Genomic DNA, 7,151 nt, shown 5'->3' with positions numbered 1-7,151 from the left:
ATCTTGTGTCAAAATGTGTATTTTATGTGTTCATATAAAAGTATTAACAGAAAAGTCAAAAGGTACAAATTTCTCCATAAAAGGAACTGGACTGCAATGCAATGGGATGAGAGATCAGTTCAATCTGTTAGACAAGAGAAGTTCACAAATTTATTGTCAACAAAAAACAAGAGGCAGACAGTAGTTAAAGCACAAGTAGCAATTTTTATTCAGAGACTATTACAGTAGAGGTAAAAAAGACCTCAATGAGGAACTTAACTCTATCCCAAATACAAGGATAGGTGGGGGTTTATAGCCAGTGGTCAGAGTGGGGTTCAGAGAAGGGAAAATTAGTTAGAGAAAACCGGAAGGCTAGGACATGCTTTTAAGACCCACTAAGAGTTCTCTGAAGGCAGACCAGAGTGACTGGCTATGTGGAGCCAGAGGAAAGGCATTTGAAGAGCTATTGAGGATGATCAGTTAGTGCTCAATTGACTTAGCAGAATTCTTACTAAATTGGCTTTTAGGGGGCCAAGTTTAACAACTGAGAGTGGCACTCCTTCCAAGAGTAAAATTAGGAGCCTGATTAATATCAACATATACACGGTGTAAATGTTATGAAAGACTAAAATCTAATAGTCCATTGCACTCAAGAACACAGTGCATGCCAGGCATGGTAGTACACAGTGTTAATCCCAGCACTGGGAGGCAGAGGCAGGCAGATCTATGTGAGTTCAAACCAACCTGGTCTACATAGTGAGTTCTAGTATAGCCAGGCCTATGAAGAGAAACCCTACCAAAAACAAAACAAAATGAAAAAACATACAAACAAAAAATTCAGTGCTGTTGTAGTTATGTACATAAGATCTTCTCAAGCCTGGCTTCATTTTGCCTCAGATTTAGGGAAACCCATGAGGCCCATCCTTGTTTCCTAGTTTCTCTGCTGTGTGCATTACATTTCTTTGAAAAATAAAAGGAGAAAGAAAGGGTTGGCGAACTCTATAGTTAAGGGGCTACTAAAGTTACAGAATTTAGTGGAAGTCACCAAAGGCCATTTTAATTCATTCACTCAACAATTCACTTAACAATTCACACATGGATTATCTTCAACTTGTTAGGATCTATGCTTTAAGTGAATGCAGTTTCAACTTTTAAGAATTTTCCATTTATCTTGAGTAGTAATCACCATAGATACCAGGGGCATGCAAATATGCAGAAAACTCTGTAAGTCTTGATGTGGGAGAGGAAGTCACATAACATACTCAAGTTCAGCCCTTGATTGCTAGTGAGGACAGGGACATTTCTAGAAAGTATTTCAGGCACTGAGCAGTCAACAGATGTGTTGAAAGGTGAGGGAATGAGGATTATTTCATAATATCACGTCCTCTCTGTGATGGGGTCTTACAACATGAGAAGTGATGGTAAGAGATAAGGACGATTGCAGCCCTGATGGGAATAGCAATTAGTCACCATTGTGGAAATCAGCACGTAAATTCACTGGAAAGAGAACTACCATATTATCCAACAGTACCAGTAGTATACATATACTGGGAGGAATCAAAGTCCATGTAGAAGAGAGACACTTGCACACTCATGTTTATCACCTTCCTACTCCCAATTGCCAATAAACAGAATTAGCTTAAGTGCCAGTCAGCAGATGAATGGATAAATAAAATGTGGTGGTGGTGGTGGTGGTGTGTGTGTGTATCAGAGTACTATTCAGCCATGATGAAGAATGAAATCATAGATATTAGCTGTAAAGGATAACCATGTTATATACAAATCCACAGACTTAGAGAGGGTAAGTAACAAGGAGGACTCAAGGGGGAAACAGAAATCTGCTGGCCTTCAGGGGAAGTAAAATAGATATCACAGGGAACTGGGGTCAGATAGGAACGGGGATGAGAGGGTTTGGATGGAAGAGGGTGAAGGGAGAGAGTACTAAGAGAGATAATTGGAGTTGGGGGTCATTTCGGGGTAGAGGTAGAAACCTAGTGGAATGGGAACTCCCAGGAATCTAAAAGGGTAACCCTAATGAAGACTCCTAGTAATGGGGGATATGGAGCCTGAACAAGCCATCTTCTGTAACCACGCAAATCTTCCAGTGGAGGGATGGGGACACCAGTGACTGGTCCAGCTTGAGAACCATGCCACAAGAGGGAGCCTACCCTTGACACTGCCTGGAGGACCAGGAACCAAAGGCTAAAAAAAAAAAAGTCAGTAAAATAATTCCTAAAATCAACTAACATAGGCTCATAGAGACTAAAACTAACAATCATGGAGCATGCAGGGTGTGACCTAGGTCTTTTGCATATATGATTGCCTATCTTGGTCTTCTTGTGGGGCTCCTAACAGTAGGATTAGGACCTGTCTCTGACTCTTGCTTGCTTTTGGGGCTGTTTTTATCCTACTGGGTTACCTTGTCCAGTCTTAGTATAATGAGAAGTTTCTAGTCTTATTGCAACTTGATGTGTCATGCTTGGTTAATATCCCTGGGAGGCCTGTCCTTTTCTGAAGGGAAATATAGAGTTTATCTGAGGGCCAAGGTGGGATGGGGGACTTAGAAGAGAGGAGAGAGGAGAAACTGTGTCAGAGTATAATATATGGGAGAAGGATAAAGAGAAAAGAAAAGAATGAAGTCATGGCATTGCAGGGGAAAGGCTAGAAGTGGAAATCATTATTAACTGAAATAAGCCAGATACACACACACATAGACATGCATACAGACACACACAAACACACACACACACACAAATACATGCACAACACACACACAAACAACAGAGCCCTAAATATCATATTTTTTGTCATATCTAAAATCTTTTTAAAAAAATGTTCATGGTGGGGATAATAGGGAGGACAGGGATCAGTGGAAATGGTGGTGGTAACTGAACAAACAATCAAAGTGTGTCACATGAGTATTTGAATTGGCACATGAATCCCATTGTTTTGTACTAAATTAAAAATAAAAGATTAAGAAAGCAAGGTCAACCAGAGATGAGCCCATTATCACAATTGTAAAACTTAATGGAACATCTTAAGCTAAAGAATTCCATGATCAAGTTTCCATTTGAGGAACCTCAGGAAGCTAAGTGGGGACCAGATTGCTGGTCCTGGGCTTCCTAGTATGTATTTCACTAGTGACTTAGCATAGACTTCTGTCTGATTCTCAGGTTCCCCTGTGGTCTTTGCATGTTGGGCTGCAGCCACAGCTTTGCTGCACTGGAGTACCTTTCAGGCTTTGGAGAGGAATGGATAAAAAGAAAAGAAGAAGATGATGACATGAATCAGAGTGAGCACATTGTGACCTAAGGCTGAAAGTTGATCTCTCCTATAAAGGACTTGTTGGTGGCCTGCACCTAAACCCATTTGTCTGCATTGTGTCTGTCACTGCTTTTCTGCTTAACAGCAGAGGATTCAGAACTTGTGAGAGTTTGTGGAATATAAAACTCAACCTACCATCTGGCTCTCATCTCATTTAAAGTGTTAAAACTTGTATATTAATCTATTTTGTCTCTTTTTCTCTAATTATTTATTCTAGGTACTATATTCAAAAGAATTTATGCAAATATTTCTGGGCAGCAAAGCTTCAAAGCTTGACTAATTCTTGAGAAGATGACTCCAGAATGCTACCCAGACAGCTGATATGATGGCAGTTCTTAGCATCTCTCCAGGGGAAGAGAGATCTGTTTGATTAACACAGTAAAAGATGCTGTTAATCCAGCTGGTTGAGAATAAGACTACTGCCATAATTTTTTAGCCAAATTTGAAGCAAGTTTTACTTATTTAATGGACAAGATGATGGACTATAGCTAAGGCCATTCTGGGGTTCCCAGAGAATGGCAATAAGTTATATTTTGCAGAGAATTTAAAAAGGCAAACTATGTATTTCCCATTAGGTCCAATCAGGAACAAGCATACATACATCCAGACATACATCCTGCCTTCGTGACCAAACATATCTGCTGCAATTTGGTCAAATATACTTGTTTAGGGGAGCAAAAACAGGTGGCTTGTTACCTTACATTAACAACAGCCTCAAGCATTTCAGGAAATATCTGTCCTTGGGCAAGGGGTTTATAGATTACAGGCATTTTTGTTTAATGGCTCTCCTAGGTGTGGTAGTTAAACTTAAAACATTAGCTCTCACAATGCTAGACCTGGATAATACAAAGTTCTGAATAGTCTGCATAACTTTTTAGGACCTTGAATTTGAAAAGCTCAGAGTAAACAGAAGTTTGGGTGTTGAATTTAATTGTAAAGTTTTTGTTGGATTCCTGATTTCCTATCTTTGAACTTAGCACAGTATAGTCCTTGTGGGGAACTGCACTGGGAACTTTTTTTAAAATTGATAGTAGCAGGTTTTTGTCGTTGTTTGTTTTGGTTTTCTGAGACAACATCTCACCATGCAGCCTCAGCTGGCCTGTAATTCACAGAAATCTGCCTTTTAGAAGGTTCTTAAAAGTCCCTATTCTTAATTGAGCTCATTTTGAATTGTAGACTACAGGATTCAGTAGGGGTCAAATACCAACACTGTGGTAGGTGGTTCCTGCACCCTTCTCCAGTCTCACAGGCTGCCAATCAACTGCCCTTACCTTACATCCTTTCAGACACTTGAAGACTAGCAAAGAAGCAAACCATGTTTCTGGCTACATTTTGGGTAGCATCTCTAGACTTTCTCAGCAGACAGTGACCAGAATATAAATGTGGATAGTATTTCCATAATAATAACCTCCTCTGGCTCTTATTGACAAACCTGGGTCTGTGGTGGGTTTGTGTGTGAGGGTGGGAGTCGGGAAGGTGGCAAGGCCTGAGAACATCATGTGAAAAAATTAAAGAGTATTTCAGTTCTTAATTGAAATTATCCAGCATTCTGGGAAAAGTCGATTTGCCTAACAGTTGGTGTCTCACCTCCCAGTGTTAAGCCTGTCTATCCTACACTGCCTTTGTGGATCCAGTTTCCTGTCTTTTCTAGAATGCAGCCCTAATTGCTGATGTCCTGCAGAAACCCCTCCCTGGGAAAGGGATTTAATTTGTTACTTAATCCTATGGTTTTATGGAGTCTGGTCAAAGACCGTACTCACCGCAGTATTTTGTTAGCTTCATCATTGTTCGATCTTAGAATCCCTCCTCTGATTTGATCTGACTCCTGTTTTTCTAATGCTTCTTTTATAACTTTGGTTTTATTTGTTTACTTTTCTGACCCAGAATGCCCTTTTCTGCTAGAGAAAAATCTCATCATCACTCTAAGAAGTATTGATTGCTGGCCCGCAGGGTACATGTCACTGTTCTAGTGCCTTGGGGGTTTGGCCAGGTTCCATTAACTTGCCTCCCGGACACAGTCAAAGTGCAGCCAAATGACAAGAAAAAGCCTACTCTGTCATTCCTTGCATCTGGAGACCATGGAAATGGATACTCCAAAGGGTAGACCACTTGAATGATTCTCAAAAACCAGGTGATTTAATCAGGAAGGTATTCAAACCTCTGGATAGCATCCTGACCTTTCACCTTGTTTCTTGGCAGAATAACTTTCTCTCCCATCTCCTGGTTCCCTTTTTCATCCCCCATCAGCCCTTTTCACAGTAGCAGAATGAGTGTAAGCAATGGACTATTATTTGACATCCTTTTTATGAAATCGAATTTTTTTTGATAAATGTCAGAAGGGCCAGACATTCTTCAGTAAAATGAGTTGCGCCTAGAGCAGATTTGTCATTGCCACCTCACCAGTCATCCTTTTTGGTTCTGACAAATACAGTGTGTCCTGAGCTTGTCTGTCCTTGGTGACCTTAAGGGAATAGAAAAGTGATCCCATTCTTTCTAACTTCACCAGCACTTGTCAAAGATGGCAAGTTGGAAATTATTAAAATGCGTGCATGCTTTTCCTGGGATTCTGTCCCTTTGAGGCAGATACACAGAAGGACGGGGGGGGGAAACGCTGTATGTTTATGTTAATCACAGAGGCTGGCATTTTAATTTTGAAACTTTTTCTTGGAAGATTTATTTTCATTATGTGGATTAGCACAGGTGCATGTGCCCAAAGAGTTCAGAAGATATTGGACCTTTTGGAACTAGAGTTATGAGCAGATTGAGATGCCTGGTGAGGGTACTAAGAATTGAACTCAGATCCTTGGTAAGAGCAGTGCACACTTTTAAGCACTGAGCTAGGTCTCTAGTCCTAGTCTGAAACTTAATGCTATAAAGCTCCATAAAAGCATGTGGTATTCCAATAAGGGAATTAATTTCAAAATAGCCAAGTCTTCAACACTGACTCTTCAGCTGTACAAACCACAAGAGAAATTCATCAGAAACAATCTTATTCCAGTGAGTAGACCCAGCTTTCCCTAAGGACATATTCCCATTAGTTATCCCATGTCACAATTGCCCTAGAGATCAGGGGATAAAGGAAATCAAGTCAGATCACAAGGTGTGCAAGGTGTGCAATTAAAATTACTCCCTTGGATACCATAGAAACAGAAGCTTGGGGGAGTGGAGGTGCTAGTCTATGCTCAGTATTTAGTCCCAGGAATGATAGGAAGTCAGTCATTCTTTCCCAGGTTAGTCTAAAAATCTATTGTTAGTACATCTTGACTATTGTTAACTCTGAACAAGAAATTTCAATGCTAGGTGCATGAGAGTCCACTGGACTCACCAACTTATCCTTTTAACAGACTGTTATTAGTCTCTATGGTATATAGGTCTGTAAAAAGCATGAGGTGGAGGAGAACTCAATGGACAGGGCTCTTGCTCTCATGCAATTTGTCATGAACAAGAAATTTTTTTTCTTTATTTCTTTTCTTTTCTTTTTCTTTCTTTTCCTTTTTCTTTCTTTCTTTCTTTCTTTCTTTTTTTTTTTTTTTTTTAAACAGGATTTTTCTATAGTTCTGGCTGTCCCAGAACTCATCATGTAGCTAGATCAGGCAGACCTGGAACTCTTAGAGATCTACCAGCTTCTGCCTCCCCAGTGCTGGAATTAAAGGCAGGTGCTTTGAGAGTGGAGTCCACATGAGTGAGATTAGTGCCTTTATAACAGGAGGCATCTGAGAGACAAAATCCGTGCATGTAAAAATATAACAAGAATAGCTGGGCATTGGTGGTGCATACCTTTAATGTCAGCACTCAGGAGGCAGATCTCTGTGAGTCTGAGGCCAGCTTGGTCTACAGCACTAATTCCA

Source organism: Phodopus roborovskii, unplaced genomic scaffold (genome assembly GCF_943737965.1).
Source record: "Phodopus roborovskii unplaced genomic scaffold, PHOROB, whole genome shotgun sequence".
NCBI classification, from domain to species: domain Eukaryota; kingdom Metazoa; phylum Chordata; class Mammalia; order Rodentia; family Cricetidae; genus Phodopus; species Phodopus roborovskii.
This window is presented reverse-complemented; position numbering follows the sequence as displayed.